This window comes from Lampetra fluviatilis, unplaced genomic scaffold (genome assembly GCF_964198595.1).
Source record: "Lampetra fluviatilis unplaced genomic scaffold, kcLamFluv1.1 SCAFFOLD_1064, whole genome shotgun sequence".
NCBI lineage: Eukaryota > Metazoa > Chordata > Hyperoartia > Petromyzontiformes > Petromyzontidae > Lampetra > Lampetra fluviatilis.
In genome coordinates this window covers 2,855-27,500 of record NW_027621327.1, presented here as the reverse complement: position 1 = coordinate 27,500, position 24,646 = coordinate 2,855, and the positions used below count along the sequence as shown (strand labels likewise).

The 24,646-nt window shown below is 56.9% G+C and overlaps 2 long non-coding RNA genes across 2 annotated transcripts in view; both read right to left on the bottom strand.

The window, feature by feature from the left end:
- LOC144955102 (uncharacterized) overlaps positions 1–4,824 on the bottom strand; it is a 6,870-nt gene extending 2,046 nt beyond the window's left edge. Inside the window, exons 1-2 of the long non-coding RNA XR_013641504.1 lie at positions 4,731–4,824; positions 501–623 (exon numbers count right to left, since the gene is read on the bottom strand). This is a non-coding gene — a long non-coding RNA (uncharacterized LOC144955102). The remainder of the gene's footprint in view (positions 1–500; positions 624–4,730) is intronic.
- An 827-nt stretch (positions 4,825–5,651) lies between these two features.
- On the bottom strand, positions 5,652–20,086 carry LOC144955101 (uncharacterized). Its single transcript, XR_013641503.1, has 4 exons — positions 19,973–20,086; positions 14,690–14,842; positions 10,472–10,566; positions 5,652–5,687 (listed from the first exon to the last, which is right to left on the bottom strand). It is a non-coding gene; the product is annotated as an uncharacterized LOC144955101 (long non-coding RNA).
- Positions 20,087–24,646: the final 4,560 nt, after the last annotated feature.

The window sequence follows — 24,646 nt, the reverse complement described above, 5'->3', positions numbered from 1 at the left end:
TCCACCACCCCCACCATCACCACCACCACCCCCACCATCACCACCACCACCATCACCACCACCACCATCACCACCATCACCATCACCATCATCACCTCTACCACCACCACCCCCACCACCACCCCCACCATCACCACCACCACCACCCCCACCATCACCACCCCCACCATCACCACCACCACCATCACCACCACCACCACCATCACCACCACCACCACCCCCACCATCACCACCACCACCATCACCACCACCACCATCACCTCCACCACCCCCACCATCACCACCACCACCCCCACCATCACCACCACCACCATCACCATCACCACCACCACCACCTCCACCATCACCACCACCATCACCACCACCACCATCACCTCCACCATCACCACCATCACCTCTACCACCACCACCACCACCACCCCCACCACCACCACCACCACGTGACTCATTTGAGGCTGAGTCGACCTAGGGGAGGCCCAGACCCCCCCCCCCCCACTCACCCTGGTGAGGCAGAGACTCTCCGAAGGCTCCACTCCAGCCTGGAGCTCCAGTGGTGCGTAGAAGCAGCGCAGAGCGGAGCCCCTCACCACGCAGTGCATACGGCTCCACAGCAAGTCTGTTCGCTACTCACCACACACTCACTCAGTCAGACACTCACTCAGTCAGACACTCACTCACTCACACACTCACTCACTCACTCATACACTCACTCACTCATACACTCACTCACTCACACACTCACTCACTCACTCAGACACTCACTCAGCACACAGTGCATACGGCTCCACAGCGAGTCTGTTCGCTACTCACCACACACTCACTCAGTCAGACACTCACTCACTCAGACACTCACTCAGTCAGACACTCACTCACTCACTCACACACTCAGTCAGACACTCACTCACTCACTCAGACACTCACTCAGTCAGACACTCACTCACTCACACACTCACTCACTCATACACTCAGTCACTCATACACTCAGTCACTCACTCACACACTCACTCAGCACACAGTGCATACGGCTCCATCGTGAGTCTGTTCGCTACTCACCACACACTCACCACTCTCACTCACCACACACTCACCACTCACTCACTCACTCATACACTCACCACTCTCACTCACTCACCACACACTCACTCAGTCAGACACTCACTCAGTCAGACACTCACTCACTCATACACTCACTCACTCATACACTCACTCAGTCAGACACTCACTCAGTCAGACACTCACTCACTCAGACACTCACTCAGTCAGACACTCACTCACTCACTCATACACTCAGTCACTCATACACTCAGTCACTCACTCACACACTCACTCAGCACACAGTGCATACGGCTCCACAGTGAGTCTGTTCGCTACTCACCACACACTCACTCAGTCAGACACTCACTCACTCAGACACTCACTCAGTCAGACACTCACTCACTCACTCACACACTCACTCACTCATACACTCAGTCACTCATACACTCAGTCACTCACTCACACACTCACTCAGCACACAGTGCATACGCCTCCACAGTGAGTCTGTTCGCTACTCACCACACACTCACTCAGTCAGACACTCACTCACTCAGACACTCACTCAGTCAGACACTCACTCACTCAGACACTCACTCAGTCAGACACTCACTCACTCACTCACACACTCACTCACTCATACACTCAGTCACTCATACACTCAGTCACTCACTCACACACTCACTCAGCACACAGTGCATACGGCTCCATCGTGAGTCTGTTCGCTACTCACCACACACTCACTCAGTCAGACACTCACTCACTCAGACACTCACTCAGTCAGACACTCACTCAGTCAGACACTCACTCACTCAGACACTCACTCAGTCAGACACTCACTCACTCACTCACACACTCACTCACTCACACACTCAGTCACTCACTCACTCACTCATACACTCAGTCACTCATACACTCAGTCACTCACTCACACACTCACTCAGCACACAGTGCATACGCCTCCACAGTGAGTCTGTTCGCTACTCACCACACACTCACTCAGTCAGACACTCACTCACTCAGACACTCACTCAGTCAGACACTCACTCACTCACTCAGCACACAGTGCATACGCCTCCACAGTGAGTCTGTTCGCTACTCACCACACACTCACTCAGTCAGACACTCACTCACTCAGACACTCACTCAGTCAGACACTCACTCACTCAGACACTCACTCAGTCAGACACTCACTCACTCACTCACACACTCACTCACTCATACACTCAGTCACTCATACACTCAGTCACTCACTCACACACTCACTCAGCACACAGTGCATACGGCTCCATCGTGAGTCTGTTCGCTACTCACCACACACTCACTCAGTCAGACACTCACTCACTCAGACACTCACTCAGTCAGACACTCACTCACTCAGACACTCACTCAGTCAGACACTCACTCACTCACTCACACACTCACTCACTCATACACTCAGTCACTCACTCACTCACTCATACACTCAGTCACTCATACACTCAGTCACTCACTCACACACTCACTCAGCACACAGTGCATACGCCTCCACAGTGAGTCTGTTCGCTACTCACCACACACTCACTCAGTCAGACACTCACTCACTCAGACACTCACTCAGTCAGACACTCACTCACTCAGACACTCACTCAGTCAGACACTCACTCACTCACACACTCACTCACTCATACACTCAGTCACTCATACACTCAGTCACTCACTCACACACTCACTCAGCACACAGTGCATACGGCTCCATCGTGAGTCTGTTCGCTACTCACCACACACTCACTCAGTCAGACACTCACTCAGTCAGACACTCACTCACTCATACACTCACTCACTCATACACTCACTCAGTCAGACACTCACTCAGTCAGACACTCACTCACTCAGACACTCACTCAGTCAGACACTCACTCACTCACTCATACACTCAGTCACTCATACACTCAGTCACTCACTCACACACTCACTCAGCACACAGTGCATACGGCTCCACAGTGAGTCTGTTCGCTACTCACCACACACTCACCACTCTCACTCACCACACACTCACCACTCACTCACTCACTCATACACTCACCACTCTCACTCACTCACCACTCACTCACTCACTGAGACACTCACCACTCACCAACTCACTCACTCAGACACTCACCACTCACCAACTCACTCACTCACTCAGACACACACTCACACACTTGGACACTCACCCACTCAGTGGGTGAGCGAGTGGGTGAGCGAGTTGGTGAGTGAGTGAGTGGGTGAGCGAGTGGGTGAGTGAGTGGGTGAGTGAGTGTCTGAGTGGGTGAGTGAGTGTCTGAGTGAGTGGGTGAGTGAGTGGGTGAGTGAGTGAGTGGGTGAGTGAGTGGGTGAGTGAGTGGGTGAGCGAGTGGGTGAGTGAGTGGGTGAGCGAGTGTGTGAGTGAGTGAGTTGGTGAGTGTCTGAGTGAGTGAGTGGTGAGTGAGTGAGTGAGTGGGTGAGTGAGTGAGTGGGTGAGTGAGTGAGTGAGTGGGTGAGTGAGTGGGTGAGTGGGTGAGTGAGTGGGTGAGTGGGTGAGCGAGTGGTGAGTGAGTGGTGAGTGAGTGGTGAGCGTGGTGAGCGAGTGGGTGAGTGAGTGGGTGAGTGAGTGTCTGAGTGGATGAGTGAGTGGGTGAGTGGGTGAGCGAGTGAGTGGGTGAGCGAGTGGTGAGTGTGGTGAGTTAGTGAGTGGTGAGCGAGTGTCTGAGTGAGTGAGTGGGTGAGTGAGTGGTGAGTGAGTGAGTGGTGAGCGTGGTGAGCGAGTGGTGAGTTTGGTGAGTGAGCGAGTGGTGAGTGGGTGAGTGAGTGGGTGAGTGAGTGGGTGAGTGAGTGAGTGGGTGGGTGAGTGAGCGAGTGGTGAGCGAGTGGGTGAGTGAGTGGTGAGTGAGTGGGTGAGTGAGTGAGTGGGTGAGTGGTGAGCATTTGAGTGGGTGAGTTGGTGAGCGAGAGTGGTGAGCGAGTGGGTGAGTGAGTGGTGAGTGAGTGGTGAGTGTGGTGAGCGAGTGGTGAGTGAGTGGGTGAGTGAGTGAGCGAGTGGTGAGCGAGTGATGAGTGAGTGAGTGGGTGAGTGGGTGTCTGAGTGAGTGAGCGAGTGGGTGAGCGAGTGGTGAGCGAGTGGTGAGTGTGGTGAGCGAGTGGTGAGTGAGTGGGTGAGTGAGTGGTGAGCGAGTGTCTGAGTGAGTGGGTGAGTGAGTGAGCGAGTGGTGAGTGGGTGAGTGGTGAGTGAGTGTGGTGAGTGAGTGGTGAGTGAGTGGGTGAGTGAGTGGTGAGTGAGTGAGTGGGTGAGTGAGTGGTGAGCGAGTGTCTGAGTGAGTGGGTGAGTGAGTGAGCGAGTGGTGAGTGTGGTGAGCGAGTGGTGAGTGAGTGGGTGAGTGAGTGAGCGAGTTGTGAGCGAGTGGTGAGTGAGTGAGTGGGTGAGTGGGTGTCTGAGTGAGTGAGCGAGTGGGTGAGCGAGTGGTGAGCGAGTGGTGAGTGAGTTTGGTGAGTGAGTGGGTGAGCGAGTGGTGAGTGAGTGTGGTGAGCGAGTGGTGAGTGTGGTGAGCGAGTGGTGAGTGAGTGGGTGAGTGAGTGAGCGAGTGGTGAGCGAGTGATGAGTGAGTGAGTGAGTGGGTGAGCGAGTGGTGAGCGAGTGGTGAGTGAGTTTGGTGAGCGAGTGGGTGAGCGAGTGGGTGAGCGAGTGGTGAGTGGGTGACTACCTGAACACTGATCCACCCTGAGACGGAGTCTGTGGACACGCAGCTTGGTAGCGCCGAGAGTCGCAGGGAGACACAGCTCACGATGGGGAGACAGGGAGACACTGCTGGGGACAGGGAGACACGGTGAGACACGGGGAGACACGGGGAGACACGGAGAGACACGGGGAGACACGGGGAGACACGGGGAGACACGGAGACACAGCTGGGGACAGGGAGATACGGGGAGACACGGGGAGACACGGGGAGACACAGGGAGACACGGAGACACAGCTGGGGACAAGGGGAGACAAGGGGAGACACGGGGAGACACGGGGAGACACGGGGAGACACGGAGACACAGCTGGGGACAGGGAGATACGGGGAGACACGGGGAGACACGGGGAGACACAGGGAGACACGGAGACACAGCTGGGGACAAGGGGAGACAAGGGGAGACACGGGGAGACACGGGGAGACACGGGGAGACACGGAGACACAGCTGGGGACAGGGAGATACGGGGAGACACGGGGAGACACGGGGAGACACAGGGAGACACGGAGACACAGCTGGGGACAAGGGGAGACAAGGGGAGACACGGTGAGACACGGGGAGACACGGAGAGACACGGGGAGACACGGGGAGACACGGGGAGACACGGGGAGACACGGAGACACAGCTGGGGACAGGGAGATACGGGGAGACACGGGGAGACACGGTGAGACACAGTGAGACACGGGGAGACACGGGGAGACACGGGGAGACACAGGGAGACACAGCTGGGGACACGGGGAGACACGGGGAGACACAGTGAGACACGGGGAGACACAGCTCACGACGGGGAGACAGGGAGACACAGCTCACGATGGGGAGACAGGGAGACACTGCTGGGGACAGGGAGACACAGTGAGACACGGGGAGACACGGAGACACAGCTGGGGACAGGGAGACACAGCTCACGATGGGGAGACAGGGAGACACTGCTGGGGACAAGGGGAGACACGGTGAGACACGGGGAGACACAGTGAGACACGGGGAGACACGGGGAGACACAGCTCACGACGGGAAGACAGGGAGACACAGCTGGGGACAAGGGGAGACACGGGGAGACACGGTGAGACACGGGGAGACACAGTGAGACACGGGGAGACACGGGGAGACACAGCTCACGACGGGAAGACAGGGAGACACAGCTGGGGACAAGGGGAGACACAGTGAGACACGGGGAGACACGGGGAGACACGGGGAGACAGTGAGACACGGGGAGACACAGCTCACGACGGGGAGACAGGGAGACACAGCTGGGGACAAGGGGAGACACGGGGAGACACGGTGAGACACGGGGAGACACGGGGAGACACGGAGTGAGTGGGTGAGTGAGTGAGTGAGTGGGTGAGTAGGTGGGTGAGTGGGTGAGTGAGTGGGTGAGTGAGTGGGTGAGTGAGTGGGTGTGAGTGAGTGGGTGAGTAGGTGGGTGAGTGGGTGAGTGAGTGGGTGAGTGAGTGGGTGAGTGAGTGGGTGAGTGAGTGAGTGGGTGAGTAGGTGGGTGAGTGGGTGAGTGAGTGGGTGAGTGAGTGGGTGAGTGAGTGGGTGAGTGAGTGGGTGAGTGAGTGGGTGAGTGAGTGAGTGGGTGAGTAGGTGGGTGAGTGGGTGAGTGGGTGGGTGAGTGGGTGGGTGGGTAAGTGAGTGAGTGGGTGAGTAGGTGGGTGAGTGGGTGAGTGGGTGGGTGAGTGGGTGGGTGGGTAAGTGAGTGAGTGGGTGAGTAGGTGGGTGAGTGGGTGAGTGGGTGGGTGAGTGAGTGGGTGGGTGGGTGAGTGAGTGGGTGGGTGAGTGGGTAAGTGAGTGAGTGGGTGAGTAGGTGGGTGAGTGGGTGAGTGAGTGGGTGAGTGAGTGGGTGGGTGAGTGGGTAAGTGAGTGAGTGGGTGAGTAGGTGGGTGAGTGGGTGAGTGGGTGGGTGAGTGGGTGGGTGGGTAAGTGAGTGAGTGGGTGAGTAGGTGGGTGAGTGGGTGAGTGGGTGGGTGAGTGAGTGGGTGGGTGGGTGAGTGAGTGGGTGGGTGAGTGGGTAAGTGAGTGAGTGGGTGAGTAGGTGGGTGAGTGGGTGAGTGAGTGGGTGAGTGAGTGGGTGGGTGAGTGGGTAAGTGAGTGAGTGGGTGAGTAGGTGGGTGAGTGGGTGAGTGGGTGGGTGAGTGGGTGGGTGGGTAAGTGAGTGAGTGGGTGAGTAGGTGGGTGAGTGGGTGAGTGGGTGGGTGAGTGAGTGGGTGGGTGGGTGAGTGAGTGGGTGGGTGAGTGGGTAAGTGAGTGAGTGGGTGAGTAGGTGGGTGAGTGGGTGAGTGAGTGGGTGAGTGAGTGGGTGGGTGAGTGGGTAAGTGAGTGAGTGGGTGAGTAGGTGGGTGAGTGAGTGAGTGAGTGAGTGGGTGAGTGAGTGGGTGGGTGAGTGAGTGGGTGAGTGAGTGAGTGGGTGAGTAGGTGGGTGAGTGGGTGAGTGAGTGGGTGAGGAGTGAGTGGGTGAGTGAGTGGGTGAGTGAGTGGGTGAGTGAGTGGGTGAGTGAGTGAGTGGGTGAGTAGGTGGGTGAGTGGGTGAGTGGGTGGGTGAGTGGGTGGGTGGGTAAGTGAGTGAGTGGGTGAGTAGGTGGGTGAGTGGGTGAGTGGGTGGGTGAGTGGGTGGGTGGGTAAGTGAGTGAGTGGGTGAGTAGGTGGGTGAGTGGGTGAGTGGGTGGGTGAGTGAGTGGGTGGGTGGGTGAGTGAGTGGGTGGGTGAGTGGGTAAGTGAGTGAGTGGGTGAGTAGGTGGGTGAGTGGGTGAGTGAGTGGGTGAGTGAGTGGGTGGGTGAGTGGGTAAGTGAGTGAGTGGGTGAGTAGGTGGGTGAGTGGGTGAGTGGGTGGGTGAGTGGGTGGGTGGGTAAGTGAGTGAGTGGGTGAGTAGGTGGGTGAGTGGGTGAGTGGGTGGGTGAGTGAGTGGGTGGGTGGGTGAGTGAGTGGGTGGGTGAGTGGGTAAGTGAGTGAGTGGGTGAGTAGGTGGGTGAGTGGGTGAGTGAGTGGGTGAGTGAGTGGGTGGGTGAGTGGGTAAGTGAGTGAGTGGGTGAGTAGGTGGGTGAGTGGGTGAGTGGGTGGGTGAGTGGGTGGGTGGGTAAGTGAGTGAGTGGGTGAGTAGGTGGGTGAGTGGGTGAGTGGGTGGGTGAGTGAGTGGGTGGGTGGGTGAGTGAGTGGGTGGGTGAGTGGGTAAGTGAGTGAGTGGGTGAGTAGGTGGGTGAGTGGGTGAGTGAGTGGGTGAGTGAGTGGGTGGGTGAGTGGGTAAGTGAGTGAGTGGGTGAGTAGGTGGGTGAGTGGGTGAGTGGGTGGGTGAGTGGGTGGGTGGGTAAGTGAGTGAGTGGGTGAGTAGGTGGGTGAGTGGGTGAGTGGGTGGGTGAGTGAGTGGGTGGGTGGGTGAGTGAGTGGGTGGGTGAGTGGGTAAGTGAGTGAGTGGGTGAGTAGGTGGGTGAGTGGGTGAGTGAGTGGGTGAGTGAGTGGGTGGGTGAGTGGGTAAGTGAGTGAGTGGGTGAGTAGGTGGGTGAGTGGGTGAGTGGGTGGGTGAGTGGGTGGGTGGGTAAGTGAGTGAGTGGGTGAGTAGGTGGGTGAGTGGGTGAGTGGGTGGGTGAGTGAGTGGGTGGGTGGGTGAGTGAGTGGGTGGGTGAGTGGGTAAGTGAGTGAGTGGGTGAGTAGGTGGGTGAGTGGGTGAGTGAGTGGGTGAGTGAGTGGGTGGGTGAGTGGGTAAGTGAGTGAGTGGGTGAGTAGGTGGGTGAGTGGGTGAGTGGGTGGGTGAGTGGGTGGGTGGGTAAGTGAGTGAGTGGGTGAGTAGGTGGGTGAGTGGGTGAGTGGGTGGGTGAGTGAGTGGGTGGGTGGGTGAGTGAGTGGGTGGGTGAGTGGGTAAGTGAGTGAGTGGGTGAGTAGGTGGGTGAGTGGGTGAGTGAGTGGGTAGTGAGTGAGTGGGTGAGTAGGTGGGTGAGTGGGTGAGTGAGTGGGTGGGTGAGTGGGTAAGTGAGTGAGTGGGTGAGTAGGTGGGTGAGTGGGTGAGTGGGTGGGTGAGTAGGTGGGTGAGTGGGTGAGTGGGTGGGTGAGTGAGTGGGTGGGTGGGTGAGTGAGTGGGTGGGTGAGTGGGTGAGTGAGTGGGTGAGTAGGTGGGTGAGTGGGTGAGTGGGTGGGTGAGTGGGTGGGTGGGTAAGTGAGTGAGTGGGTGAGTAGGTGGGTGAGTGGGTGAGTGGGTGGGTGAGTGAGTGGGTGGGTAAGTGAGTGAGTGGGTGAGTAGGTGGGTGAGTGGGTGAGTGGGTGGGTGAGTGAGTGGGTGGGTAAGTGAGTGAGTGGGTGAGTAGGTGGGTGAGTGGGTGAGTGGGTGGGTGAGTGGGTGGGTGGGTAAGTGAGTGAGTGGGTGAGTAGGTGGGTGAGTGGGTGAGTGGGTGGGTGAGTGAGTGAGTGGGTGGGTGGGTGAGTGAGTGGGTGGGTGAGTGGGTGAGTGAGTGGGTGAGTAGGTGGGTGAGTGGGTGAGTGGGTGGGTGAGTGGGTGGGTGAGTAGCTGGGTGAGTGGGTGAGTGGGTGGGTAAGTGAGTGAGTGGGTGAGTAGGTGGGTGAGTGGGTGGGTGGGTGAGTGAGTGGGTGGGTGGGTGAGTGGGTGGGTGAGTGGGTGAGTGGGTGGGTGAGTGGGTGAGTGAATGAGTGGGTGGGTAAGTGAGTGAGTGGGTGAGTAGGTGGGTGAGTGGGTGAGTGGGTGAGTTGGTGGGTGAGTGGGTGGGTGGGTGAGTGGGTGAGTGGGAGGGTGAGTGAGTGAGTGGTGAGTGAGTGGTGAGTGAGTGGGTGGGTGAGTGGGTGAGTGAGTCGTTGGGTGAGTGAGTGGGTGAGTGAGTGGGTGAGTGGGTGGGTGAGTAGGTGAGTGAGTAGGTGAGCGGGTGAGTGGGTGGGTGAGTCGTTGGGTGAGTGAGTAGGTGAGTGAGTGAGTCGTTGGGTGAGTGAGTGGTGAGTGGGTGAGTGAGTGAGTGGGTGAGTGAGTGAGTCGTTGGGTGAGTGAGTGGGTGGGTGAGTAGGTGAGTGAGTAGGTGAGTGGGTGAGTGGGTGGGTGAGTCGTTGGGTGAGTGAGTAGGTGAGTGAGTGAGTCGTTGGGTGAGTGAGTGGTGAGTGGGTGAGTGAGTGAGTGGGTGAGTGAGTGAGTCGTTGGGTGAGTGAGTGAGTGGGTGGGTGAGTGAGTGGGTGGGTGGGTGGGTGAGTGAGTAGGTGAGTGAGTGAGTGAGTGGGTGAGTGAGTGAGTGAGTGGTGAGTGAGGGGTGAGTGAGTGGGTGGGTGAGTGAGTGGGTGGGTGAGTGAGTGAGTGAGTGGGTGAGTGAGTGAGTGGTGAGTGAGGGGTGAGTGAGTGGGTGGGTGAGTGAGTGGGTGGGTGAGTGAGTGAGTGAGTGAGTGGGTGGGTTGGTAGGTGAGTGAGTGAGTCAGTGAGTGAGTGAGTAGGTGAGTGAGTGGGTGAGTGGGTGGGTGAGTGAGTGGGTGAGTGGGTGAGTTGGTGGGTGAGTGGGTGGGTGAGTGGGTGGGTGAGTGGTGAGTGAGAGTGGTGAGTGAGTGAGTGAGTGGGGTGAGTGAGTGGGTGAGTGAGTGGGTGAGTGAGTTGGTGAGTGGTGAGTGGGTGAGTGAGTGGGTGAGTGAGTGGGTGAGTGAGTGGGTGAGTGAGTTGGTGAGTGGTGAGTGGGTGAGTGAGTGGGTGAGTGAGTGAGTGAGTGGGTGAGCGGTGAGTGAGTGGTGAGTGATGCTCACCGGCTGAGGTGGGGATGAGTTGGTGAGTGGCGAGGTGAGGTTGAACGTCTTGAAGGGTGAGCGTCGTTTGAGCCACCAGGACATACTTCACCTCCCTGTGCACAACAACAAACTCACCACGTCACTCACCACTCACCCACTCATCACTCACCCACTCACTCACTCACTCACCCACCCACTCACTCACTCACTCACCCACTCACCCACCCACTCACCCACCCACCCACCCACTCACCCACCCACCCACTCACCCACCCACTCACCCACCCACTCACTCCACTCACTCACTCACTCACCCACCCACCCACTCACTCACCCACCCACTCACTCACTCACTCACCCACTCAATCACTCACTCACTCACTCACTCACCCACCCACTCACTCACTCACTCACCCACTTACTCACTCACTCACTCACCCACCCACTCACTCACTCACCCACCCACTCATTCACCCACCCACCCACTCACTCACCCACCCACCCACTCACTCACCCACCCACCCACTCGCTCACCCACCCACCCACCCACTCACTCACCCACTCACTCACTCACCCACTCACTCACTCACCCACTCACTCACTCACCCACTCACCCACCCACTCACTCACTCACTCACCCACCCACTCACCCACCCACCCACCCACTCACTCACTCACTCACCCACCCACCCACCCACTCACCCACCCACTCACTCACTCACTCACTCACTCACTCACCCACCCACCCACTCACCCACCCACTCACTCACTCACCCACCCACCCACTCACTCACTCACTCATCCACTCAATCACTCACTCACTCACTCACCCACCCACTCACTCACTCACTCCACCCACTTACTCACTCACTCACTCACCCACCCACCCACTCACTCACTCACTCACTCACCCACCCACTCACCCACCCACCCACTCACTCACTCACTCACCCACCCACCCACCCACTCACCCACCCACTCACTCACTCACTCACCCACCCACCCACCCACTCACCCACCCACTCACTCACTCACCTCACCCACCCACCCACCCACTCACCCACCCACTCACCCACCCACTCACTCACTCACTCACCCACCCACCCACTCACCCACCCACCCACTCACTCACTCACCCACCCACCCACTCACCCACCCACCCACTCACTCACCCACCACTCACTCACCCACCCACCCACCCACTCACTCACTCACCCACCCACTCACTCACCCACCCACCCACGTCACTCACCCACCCACCCCACCCCACTCACCCACTCACTCACTCACTCACCCACCCACCCACTCACTCACTCACCCACACACTCACTCACTCACCCACCCACTCACTCCCACCCACCCACTCACTCACTCACTCACTCACACCCCCCACTCACCCACCCACTCACCCACCACTCACTCACTCACCCACCCACTCACCCACCCACCCACTCACTCACTCACTCACTCACTCACTCACCCACCCACTCATCCACTCACTCACTCACTCACCCACTCACTCACTCACTCACCCCACTCACCTCACTCACCCACCCACTCACTCACTCACTCACCCCACCCCTCACTCCACTCACCCACTCACCCACCCACTCACCCACCCACTCACCCACTCACTCACCCACCACTCACTCACTCACCCACCCACTCACTCACCCACCCACCCACGTCACTCACCCCACCCACCCACCCACTCACCCACCCACCCACTCACCCACATCACTCACCCACTCCACCACCACTCACCCACCATCACCCACTCACTCACCCACCACTCACCCACTCACTCACCCACCCACCCACCCACTCACCACCACCCACCACCCACCACTCACCACCCACTCACTCACCCACCCCTCACTCACTCACCCACTCACCCACACACTCCACCCACCCACCCACTCACTCACCCACCCACCCACATCACCACCCACCCACCCACCCACTCACCCACCCACCCACTCACCCACTCACTCACCCACCCACTCACTCACTCACTCACCCACCCACTCACCCACCCACTCACTCACCTCACTCACCCACCCACCCACTCACACACTCACCCACCCACTCACTCACTCACCCACTCACTCACCCACCCCTCACCCACTCACCCACTCACTCACACACCCACCCACACACTCACTCACTCACCCACCCACCCACTCACTCACTCACTCACTCACCCACTCACTCACCCACCCCTCACCCACTCACCCACTCACCCACCCACCCACCCACTCACTCACCCACTCACCCACTCACTCACCCACTCACTCACTCACTCACCCACCCACCCCACTCACTCACTCACTCACTCACCCACCCACTCACTCACCCACCCACCACGCGTCACTCACTCACCCACCCACCCACCCACTCACCCACCCACCCACTCACCCACTCACTCACCCACTCACTCAACTCACTCACCCACACTCACTCACCCACTCACTCACCCACCCACTCACCCACTCACTCACTCACCCACCCACCCACCCACTCACTCACTCACCCACTCACCCACTCACTCACTCACCCACTCACTCACCCACTCACTCACACCACTCCCTCACTCACCCCACTCACTCCACTCACTCACCCACCCACTCACTCACTCACCCACCCACCCACCCACATCATTCACCCACCCACCCACCCACTCACCCACCCCACCCACTCACCCACTCACTCACTCACTCACTCACTCACTCACCACTCACCCACCCACTCACCCACCCACTCACTCACTCACTCACTCACCCACTCACTCACTCACTCACTCACTCACCCTCACTCACCCCACCCCTCACCCACTCACCCACTCACTCACTCACCCACCCACTCACTCACTCACCCACCCACCCACTCACCCACTCACTCACCCACTCACTCACTTACCCACCCACTCACCCACCCACTCACTCACTCACCCCTCACCCACCCACCCACTCACTCACCACTCACTCACTCACCCCACCCACCCACCACTCACTCACTCACTCACCCCACCCACTCACTCACCCACCCACCCACGTCACTCACCCCACCCACCCACTCACCCACCCCACCCACTCACCCACTCACTCACTCACTCACCCACCCACTCACCCACCCACTCACTCACTCACTCACCCACCCACTCACCCACTCACTCACTCACCCACCCCACCCACTCACTCACTCACCCACTCACCCACTCACTCACCCACTCACTCACTCACCCCACTCACCCACTCACTCACCCACTCACTCACCCACCCCTCACTCACTCGCCCACTCACTCACTCACCCACCCACCCACATCACTCACCCCACCCACCCACCCACTCACCCACCCACCCACTCACCCACTCACCCACTCACTCACTCACTCACCCACTCACTCACTCACTCACTCACTCACCCACCCACCCACCCACCCACCCACTCACCCACCCACTCACTCACTCACTCACTCACCCACCCACCCACCCACTCACTCACTCACCCACCCACCCACTCACTCACTCACCCACTCACTCACCCACCCCTCACCCACTCACCCACTCACTCACTCACCCACCCCACTCACTCACTCACCCACTCACCTCACCCACCCCTCACCCACTCACTCACTCACCCCTCACCCACTCACCCACTCACTCACTCACCCACCCCACCCACTCACTCACCCCACCCACCCCACCCACTAACTCACCCACCCACTCACTCACTCACCCCACTCACTCACCCACCCTCCACCCACTCACCCACTCACTCACTCACCCACCCACTCACTCACTCACCCACCCACCCACCCACTCACTCACTCACCCACTCACTCACCCACCCCTCACCCACTCACCCACTCACTCACTCACCCACCCACTCACTCACTCACCCACCCACTCACCCACTCACTCACTCACTCACCCACCCACTCACTCACTCACCCACCCACTCACCCACCCACTCACTCACCCACCCACCCACTCACTCACTCACTCACCCACCCACCCACCCACTCACTCACCCACCCACCCACTCACCCACTCACTCACTCACCCACTCACTCACTCACTCACCCACTCACTCACCCACCCACCCACCCACTCACCCACTCACCACGTCATTCACCACGTCACTCCGTGTCCCTGTGTCTCCGTGTGTCACCTCTGTCTCTGTGTCCCCGTGTCTCTGTTTCCGTGTCTCTGTGTCTCTGTCCCCGTGTATCACCTCTGTCTCTGTGTCCCCGTGTCTCTGTTTTCGTGTCCCCGTGTCTCCGCCTGTCCCTCGCACGGCCTCCAGTCGCGTCCATCGGACCCCACCAGACCCAGACAGGAAGAATACACCTCCAGGGTGAGACAGAAGTCGTGGTCCACCTCCTCACTGTGACACACAGAGACACAGACAGAAGCCGTGGTCCACCTCCTCACTGTGACACACAGAGACACAGACAGAAGCCGTGGTCCACCTCCTCACTGTGACACACAGAGACACAGACAGAAGTCGTGGTCCACTTCCTTACTGTGTTAGGGTAGATGAGTGAGTGGGTGAGTGAGTGAGTGGGTGAGTGAGTGAGTGGGTGGGTGAGTGAGTGAGTGGGTGGGTGAGTAGGTGAGTGAGTGAGTAGGTGAGTGAGTGAGTAGGTGAGTGAGTAGGTGAGTGAGTGAGTAGGTGAGTGAGTAGGTGAGTGGGTGAGTGAGTGAGTGGGTGAGTGAGTGGGTGAGTGAGTGAGTGAGTAGGTGAGTGAGTGAGTGAGTGGGTGGGTGGGTGAGTAGGTGAGTGAGTGAGTGAGTAGGTGAGTGAGTAGGTGAGTGAGTGAGTAGATGAGTGAGTAGGTGAGTGAGTGAGTAGGTAGGTGAGTGAGTAGGTGAGTGGGTGAGTAGGTGAGTGAGTAGGTGAGTGGGTGAGTGAGTAGGTGAGTGAGTGAGTAGATGAGTGAGTAGGTGAGTGAGTGAGTAGGTAGGTGAGTGAGTAGGTGAGTGGGTGAGTGGGTGAGTGGGTGAGTGAGTGGGTGAGTGGGTGAGTGAGTGGGTGAGTGGGTGAGTGAGTGAGTGAGTGAGTGGGTGGGTGGGTGAGTAGGTGAGTGAGTGAGTGAGTAGGTGAGTGAGTAGGTGAGTGAGTGAGTAGATGAGTGAGTAGGTGAGTGAGTGAGTAGGTAGGTGAGTGAGTAGGTGAGTGGGTGAGTAGGTGAGTGAGTAGGTGAGTGGGTGAGTGAGTAGGTGAGTGAGTGAGTAGATGAGTGAGTAGGTGAGTGAGTGAGTAGGTAGGTGAGTGAGTAGGTGAGTGGGTGAGTGGGTGAGTGGGTGAGTGAGTAGGTGAGTGAGTGAGTGAGTAGGTGAGTAGGTAGGTGAGTGAGTAGGTGAGTGGGTGAGTAGGTGAGTGGGTGAGTGGGTGAGTGAGTAGGTGAGTGAGTGAGTAGGTGAGTAGGTAGGTGAGTGAGTAGGTGAGTGAGTAGGTGTCTGGGGTGCTGAGTGGGTGAGTGAGTGGGTGAGTGAGTAGGTGAGTGAGTAGGTGAGTGAGTGAGTGGGTGAGTGAGTGGGTGAGTGAGTGGGTGAGTGAGTAGGTGAGTAAGGTAGGTGAGTGAGTGAGTGAGTAGGTGAGTGAGTGAGTGTATGAGTGAGTAGGTGAGTAGGTGAGTAGGTGAGTGAGTAGGTCTCTCACAAGGTGTCTGGCTTGCTGAGTGTATGAGTGGGTGAGTGAGTAGGTGAGTAGGTGAGTGTGTAGGTGAGTGTATGAGTGAGTGAGTAGGTGAGTAGGTGAGTGAGTGTATGCGTGAGTAGGTGAGTGAGTAGGTGAGTAGGTGAGTGAGTGGGTGTATGAGTGAGTGAGTAGGTGAGTGAGTAGGTGAGTGAGTGAGTGGGTGAGTGAGTAGGTGAGTGGGTGAGTAGGTGAGTGAGTAGGTAGGTGAGTAGGTGAGTGTATGAGTGAGTGAGTAGGTGAGTGGGTGGGTGGGTGAGTGAGTAGGTGAGTGAGTAGGTGAGAGAGTAGGTGAGTAGGTGAGTGAGTGAGTAGGTGAGTGAGTGAGTAGGTGAGTGAGTGAGTGGTGAGTAGGTGAGTGAGTAGGTAGGTGAGTAGGTGAGTGTATGAGTGAGTGAGTAGGTGAGTGAGTAGGTGAGTGAGTGAGTAGGTGAGTGAGTGAGTGGTGAGTAGGTGAGTGAGTAGGTGAGTGAGTGAGTAGGTGAGTGGGTTAGTAGGTGAGTAGGTGAGTGAGTGAGTAGGTGAGTAGGTGAGTGAGTGAGTAGGTGAGTGGGTGAGTAGGTGAGTGGGTGAGTAGGTGAGTAGGTGAGTGAGTGAGTGAGTAGGTGAGTGAGTAGGTGAGTGAGTGATTAGGTGAGTGAGTGAGTAGGTGAGTAGGTGAGTAGGTGAGTGAGTGAGTAGGTGAGTGAGTGAGTGAGTGGTGAGTAGGTGAGTGAGTAGGTAGGTGAGTAGGTGAGTGTATGAGTGAGTGAGTAGGTGAGTGAGTAGGTGAGTAGGTGAGTGAGTAGGTGAGTGAGTAGGTGAGTGTATGAGTGAGTGAGCGAGTGGGTGAGTAGGTGAGTGGGTGAGTAGGTGAGTGAGTGAGTAGGTGAGTGAGTAGGTGAGTGAGTGAGTAGGTGAGTAGGTGAGTGAGTAGGTGAGTGAGTGAGTAGGTGAGTGAGTGAGTAGGTGAGTGAGTGGGTGAGTAGGTGAGTGAGTGAGTGGTGAGTAGGTGAGTGAGTAGGTGAGTAGGTGAGTGTGTGAGTGAGTAGGTGAGTAGGTGAGTGAGTAGGTGAGTGAGTGAGTAGTTGAGTGAGTGAGTAGGTGAGTGAGTAGGTGAGTGGGTGAGTGAGTAGGTGAGTAGGTGAGTGGGTGAGTAGGTGAGTGAGTGGGTGTATGAGTGAGTAGGTGAGTGGGTGAGTAGGTGAGTGAGTGGGTGTATGAGTGAGTGAGTGAGTAGGTGAGTGAGTGGGTGTATGAGTGAGTGAGTGAGTAGGTGAGTAGGTGAGTAGGTGAGTGAGTGAGTAGGTGAGTGAGTAGGTGAGTAGGTGAGTGAGTAGGTGAGTGAGTAGGTGAGTAGGTGAGTGGGTGAGTAGGTGAGTGAGTGAGTAGGTGAGTGAGTGAGTAGGTGAGTGGGTGAGTAGGTGAGTGGGTGAGTAGGTGAGTAGGTGAGTGAGTGAGTAGGTGAGTAGGTGAGTAGATGAGTGAGTAGGTGAGTGGGTGAGTGAGTGGGTGAGTAGGTGAGTGAGTAGGTGAGTGAGTGAGTGGGTGAGTAGGTGAGTGAGTGAGTGGGTGAGTAGGTGAGTAGATGAGTGAGTAGGTGAGTGGGTGAGTGAGTGGGTGAGTAGGTGAGTGAGTAGGTGAGTGAGTGAGTGGGTGAGTAGGTGAGTGAGTGAGTGGGTGAGTAGGTGAGTAGGTGAGTGTATGAGTGAGTGAGTAGGTGAGTGTATGAGTGAGTGAGTGAGTAGGTAGGTGAGTAGGTGAGTGGGTGAGTGAGTAGGTAGGTGAGTAGGTGAGTGGGTGAGTAGGTGAGTAGGTGAGTAGGTGAGTGAGTGAGTGAGTAGGTGAGTGGGTGAGTGAGTGAGTAGGTGAGTGTATGAGTGAGTGAGTGAGTAGGTAGGTGAGTAGGTGAGTGGGTGAGTAGGTGAGTAGGTGAGTGAGTGAGTGAGTAGGTGAGTGGGTGAGTAGGTGAGTGGGTGAGTGAGTAGGTGAGTGTATGAGTGAGTGAGTGAGTAGGTAGGTGAGTAGGTGAGTGGGTGAGTAGGTGAGTAGGTGAGTGGGTGAGTGAGTAGGTGAGTGAGTGAGTGAGTAGGTGAGTAGGTGAGTGGGTGAGTAGGTGAGTAGGTGAGTAGGTGAGTGAGTGAGTGAGTAGGTGAGTGTATGAGTGAGTGAGTGAGTAGGTAGGTGAGTGAGTGAGTAGGTGAGTGAGTGAGTGAGTAGGTAGGTGAGTAGGTGAGTGGGTGAGTGAGTAGGTAGGTGAGTGAGTGAGTAGGTGAGTGGGTGAGTAGTTGAGTGAGTGAGTGAGTAGGTGAGTGAGTAGGTGAGTGAGTGAGTAGGTGAGTGAGTAGGTGAGTGAGTGAGTAGGTGAGTGGGTGAGTAGTTGAGTGAGTGAGTGAGTAGGTGAGTGAGTAGGTGAGTGAGTAGGTGAGTGAGTGAGTAGGTGAGTGAGTTAGTGAGTAGGTGAGTGAGTGGGTGAGTGGGTGAGTGGGTGAGTGAGTAGGTGAGTAGGTGAGTGGGTGAGTGAGTGGGTGAGTGGGTGAGTGAGTAGGTGAGTAGGTGAGTGAGTAGGTGAGTGAGTAGGTGAGTGAGTAGGTGAGTGAGTAGGTGAGTAGGTGAGTAGGTGAGTGAGTGAGTAGGTGAGTGAGTAGGTGAGTGAGTGAGTAGGTGAGTGAGTAGGTGAGTGGGTGAGTAGGTGAGTGAGTAGGTGAGTGAGTAGGTGAGTAGGTGAGTAGGTGAGTAGGTGAGTGAGTGAGTAGGTGAGTGAGTAGGTGAGTGAGTTAGTGAGTAGGTGAGTGAGTGAGTAGGTGAGTGAGTAGGTGAGTGAGTAGGTGAGTGAGTAGGTGAGTGTATGAGTGAGTGAGTGAGTAGGTGAGTGAGTAGGTGAGTGAGTAGGTGAGTAGGTGAGTGAGTAGGTGAGTGAGTAGGTGAGTGAGTAGGTGAGTAGGTGAGTAGGTGAGTGAGTGAGTGAGTAGGTGAGTGAGTAGGTGAGTGTATGAGTGAGTGAGTGAGTAGGTGAGTGAGTAGGTGAGTGAGTTAGTGAGTAGGTGAGTGAGTGAGTAGGTGAGTGGGTGAGTAGGTGAGTGAGTAGGTGAGTGAGTAGGTGAGTAGGTGAGTAGGTGAGTGAGTAGGTGAGTGGGTGAGTGAGTGAGTAGGTGAGTGAGTGAGTAGGTGAGTAGGTGAGTGTGTGAGTAGGTGAGTAGGTGAGTGAGTAGGTGAGTAGATGAGTGAGTAGGTGAGTAGGTGAGTGAGTAGGTGAGTGAGTAGGTAGGTGAGTAGGTGAGTGTATGAGTGAGTGAGTAGGTGAGTGAGTAGGTGAGTAGATGAGTGAGTAGGTGAGTAGGTGAGTGAGTAGGTGAGTGAGTAGGTAGGTGAGTAGGTGAGTAGGTCAGTGGGTGAGTGAGTAGGTGAGTGAGTAGGTGAGTGTATGAGTGAGTGAGTGAGTAGGTGAGTGAGTAGGTGAGTGAGTGAGTAGGTGAGTGAGTAGGTGAGTGGGTGAGTAGGTGAGTGAGTAGGTGAGTGAGTAGGTGAGTGAGTGAGTAGGTGAGTGAGTAGGTGAGTGGGTGAGTAGGTGAGTGAGTAGGTGAGTGAGTAGGTGAGTGAGTAGGTGAGTGGGTAGGTGAGTAGGTGAGTAGGTGAGTGAGTAGGTGAGTGAGTAGGTGAGTGTATGAGTGAGTGAGTGAGTAGGTGAGTGAGTAGGTGAGTGAGTTAGTGAGTAGGTGAGTGAGTAGGTGAGTGGGTGAGTGAGTAGGTGAGTAGGTGAGTGAGTAGGTGAGTGAGTAGGTGAGTGAGTAGGTGAGTGAGTGAGTAGGTGAGTAGGTGAGTGAGTGTGTCACTCACAAGGCGTCTGGGGTGCTGAGTGACAGGCAGCGAGTTCCGACCGTCGTGATCTCAGCCTCCGTGTCGAGCACCACAGCGCCCAGTCGCAGCAACGCAACCACCGCAACATCTACACGCAACCACACGCAATCGACACGCAACCAGCACGCAATCGACACGCAATCAACACGCAATCAGCACGCAAACACCGCAACACCTACACGGAACCAGCACGCAACCAGCACGCAACCAACACGCAACCAGCACGCAACCAGCACGCAACCAGCACGCAACCAGCACGCAACCAGCACGCAACCAACACGCAACCAACACGCAACCAACACGCAACCAGCACGCAACCAGCACGCAACCAGCACGCAAGCAGCACGCAACCAGCACGCAACCAACACGCAACCAGCACGCAATCAGCACGCAACCAGCACGCAACCAGCACGCAACCAACACGCAACCAGCACGCAACCAGCACGCAATCAGCACGCAACCAGCACGCAACCAACACGCAACCAGCACGCAACCAACACGCAACCAGCACGCAATCAGCACGCAACCAGCACGCAAGCAGCACGCAACCAGCACGCAACCAACACGCAACCAACACGCAACCAGCACGCAACCAGCACGCAACCAGCACGCAACCAGCACGCAACCAACACGCAATCAACACGCATCCAACACGCAATCAACATGAGTGTAGTAGTGGTGAGTGTGGTGGTGAGTGTGGTGGTGAGTGTGGTGGTGAGTGTGGTGGTGAGTGTAGTGGTGAGTGTGGTGGTGAGTGTGGTGGTGAGTGTGGTGGTGAGTGTGGTGGTGAGTGTGGTGAGTGTGGTGGTGAGTGTGGTGGTGAGTGTGGTGGTGAGTGTGGTGGTGAGTGTGGTGGTGAGTGTGGTGGTGAGTGTGGTGGTGAGTGTGGTAGTGAGTGTGGTGGTGAGTGTGGTGGTGAGTGTGGTGGTGAGTGTAGTGGTGAGTGTGGTGGTGAGTGTAGTGGTGAGTGTGGTGGTGAGTGTGGTGGTGAGTGTGGTAGTGAGTGTGGTGGTGAGTGTGGTGGTGAGTGTGGTGGTGAGTGTAGTGGTGAGTGTGGTGGTGAGTGTAGTGGTGAGTGTAGTGATGAGTGTAGTAGTGGTGAGTGTGGTGGTGAGTGTGGTGGTGAGTGTAGTGGTGAGTGTGGTGGTGAGTGTAGTGGTGAGTGTGGTGGTGAGTGTGGTGGTGAGTGTGGTGGTGAGTGTGGTGGTGAGTGAGTGGTGAGTGTGGTGGTGAGTGTGGTGGTGAGTGTGGTGGTGAGTGTGGTGGTGAGTGTGGTGGTGAGTGAGTGGTGAGTGTGAGTGAGTGGTGAGTGCTGAGTGTATGAGTGGTGAGTGAGTGGTGAGTGGGTGGGTGAGTGAGTGGTGAGTGTGAGTGAGTGGTGAGTGCTGAGTGTATGAGTGGTGAGTGAGTGGTGAGTGGGTGGGTGAGTGAGTGGTGAGTGAGTGAGTGAGTGTCTGAGTGAGTGAGTGGGTGAGTGGTGAGTGAGTGAGTGGTGAGTGAGTGGGTGAGTGAGTGTATGAGTGGGTGGGTGAGTGGTGAGTGTATGAGTGGTGAGTGAGTGGTGAGTGAGTGGTGAGTGAGTGAGTGGTGAGTGAGTGGTGAGTGAGTGGGTGAGTGAGTGGTGAGTGAGTGAGTGAGTGAGTGGTGAGTGAGTGAGTGGTGAGTGAGTGGTGAGTGAGTGGGTGAGTGAGTGGTGAGTGAGTGGTGAGTGAGTGGTGAGTGAGTGAGTGGTGAGTGAGTGGTGAGTGAGTGGTGAGTGAGTGAGTGGTGAGTGAGTGGGTGAGTGAGTGGTGAGTGTATGAGTGGTGAGTGAGTGGTGAGTGAGTGGTGAGTGAGTGAGTGGTGAGTGAGTGGTGAGTGAGTGGGTGAGTGAGTGGTGAGTGAGTGGTGAGTGAGTGGTGAGTGAGTGGTGAGTGAGTGAGTGGTGAGTGAGTGGTGAGTGAGTGAGTGGTGAGTGAGTGGTGAGTGAGTGGTGAGTGGTGAGTGAGTGAGTGGTGAGTGAGTGAGTGGTGAGTGGTGAGTGAGTGGTGAGTGAGTGGTGAGTGGTGAGTGAGTGAGTGGTGAGTGAGTGGTGAGTGTGTGAGTGGTGAGTGAGTGGTGAGTGAGTGGTGAGTGAGTGAGTGGTGAGTGAGTGGTGGGTGAGTGGTGAGTGAGTGGTGAGTGAGTGAGTGGTGAGTGAGTGGTGAGTGAGTGGTGGGTGAGTGGTGAGTGAGTGGTGAGTGAGTGGTGGGTGAGTGGTGAGTGAGTGGTGAGTGAGTGGTGAGTGAGTGAGTGGTGAGTGAGTGGTGAGTGAGTGGTGAGTGAGTGAGTGGTGAGTGAGTGGTGAGTGGTGAGTGAGTGGTGAGTGAGTGGTGAGTGAGTGGTGGTGAGTGGTGGGTGAGTGGTGAGTGAGTGGTGAGTGGTGAGTGAGTGGTGAGTGAGTGGTGAGTGGTGAGTGAGTGGTGAGTGAGTGGTGAGTGGTGGGTGAGTGGTGAGTGAGTGGTGAGTGGTGAGTGAGTGGTGAGTGAGTGGTGGTGAGTGGTGAGTGAGTGGTGAGTGGTGAGTGAGTGGTGAGTGAGTGGTGAGTGAGTGGTGAGTGGGTGAGTGAGTGGTGAGTGAGTGAGTGAGTGGTGAGTGAGTGGTGAGTGAGTGGTGAGTGGTGAGTGAGTGGTGAGTGAGTGGTGAGTGAGTGGTGAGTGAGTGTATGAGTGGTGAGTGAGTGAGTGGTGAGTGGTGAGTGAGTGGTGAGTGAGTGAGTGGTGAGTGAGTGGTGAGTGAGTGGTGAGTGAGTGGTGAGTGAGTGTATGAGTGGTGAGTGAGTGGTGAGTGAGTGGTGAGTGGTGAGTGAGTGGTGAGTGAGTGGTGAGTGAGTGGTGAGTGAGTGTATGAGTGGTGAGTGAGTGGTGAGTGAGTGGTGAGTGAGTGGTGAGTGGTGAGTGAGTGGTGAGTGAGTGAGTGGTGAGTGAGTGGTGAGTGAGTGAGTGGTGAGTGTGTGAGTGAGTGAGTGGTGAGTGAGTGGTGAGTGAGTGAGTGGTGAGTGAGTGGTGAGTGGGTGAGTGAGTGAGTGAGTGGGTGAGTGAGTGGTGAGTGAGTGGTGAGTGGGTGAGTGAGTGAGTGAGTGGGTGAGTGAGTGGTGAGTGAGTGGTGAGTGAGTGAGTGGTGAGTGAGTGGTGAGTGAGTGAGTGGTGAGTGAGTGGTGAGTGGGTGAGTGAGTGAGTGAGTGGGTGAGTGAGTGGTGAGTGAGTGAGTGGGTGAGTGAGTGGTGAGTGAGTGGTGAGTGAGTGAGTGTATGAGTGAGTGTATGAGTGAGTGAGTGGTGAGTGGTGGGTGAGTGGTGAGTGAGTGGTGAGTGAGTGGTGAGTAGGTGAGTGTATGAGTGAGTGTATGAGTGGTGAGTGAGTGAGTGGTGAGTGAGTGGTGAGTGAGTGTATGAGTGAGTGAGTGGTGAGTGGTGAGTGAGTGGTGAGTGAGTGGTGAGTGAGTGAGTGGTGAGTGGTGAGTGAGTGGTGAGTGAGTGGTGAGTGAGTGAGTGGTGAGTGAGTGAGTGAGTGGTGAGTGAGTGAGTGGTGAGTGAGTGGTGAGTGAGTGGTGAGTGGGTGGGTGAGTGGGTGGGTGAGTGAGTGGGTGAGTGAGTGGGTGGGTGAGTGAGTGGGTGGGTGAGTGGGTGGGTGAGTGAGTGGGTGAGTGAGTGGGTGGGTGAGTGAGTGGGTGAGTGAGTGGTGAGTGAGTGGTGAGTGTCTCACTCTTGTCTGGAGCTGCGTTTTCTCCCCAAGACAGTCGAAGGGAGATTTCTGTTACAAAGACGCAGACACACAGACAAAGCTCCCCCAGGTAGCCTCTAGCAGGGCTGCAGGGGCAAGTGCTGAGACACAGACAAAGCTCCCCCAGGTAGCCTCTAGCAGGGCTGCAGGGGCAAGTGCTGAGACACAGACAAAGCTCCCCCAGGTAGCCTCTAGCAGGGCTGCAGGGGCAAGTGCTGAGACACAGACAAAGCTCCCCCAGGTGGCCTCTAGCAGGGCTGCAGGGGCAAGTGCTGAGACACAGACAAAGCTCCCCCAGGTAGCCTCTAGCAGGGCTGCAGGGGCAAGTGCTGAGACACAGACAAAGCTCCCCCAGGTAGCCTCTAGCAGGGGCAAGTGCTGAGACACAGACAAAGCTCCCCCAGGTGGCCTCTAGCAGGGCTGCAGGGGCAAGTGCTGAGACACAGACAAAGCTCCCCCAGGTGGCCTCTAGCAGGGCTGCAGGGGCAAGTGCTGAGACACAGACAAAGCTCCCCCAGGTAGCCTCTAGCAGGGCTGCAGGGGCAAGTGCTGAGACACAGACAAAGCTCCCCCAGGTGGCCTCTAGCAGGGCTGCAGGGGCAAGTGCTGAGACACAGACAAAGCTCCCCCAGGTGGCCTCTAGCAGGGCTGCAGGGGCAAGTGCTGAGACACAGACAAAGCTCCCCCAGGTGGCCTCTAGCAGGGCTGCAGGGGCAAGTGCTGAGACACAGACAAAGCTCCCCCAGGTGGCCTCTAGCAGGGCTGCAGGGGCAAGTGCTGAGACACAGACAAAGCTCCCCCAGGTAGCCTCTAGCAGGGCTGCAGGGGCAAGTGCTGAGACACAGACAAAGCTCCCCCAGGTGGCCTCTAGCAGGGCTGCAGGGGCAAGTGCTGAGACACAGACAAAGCTCCC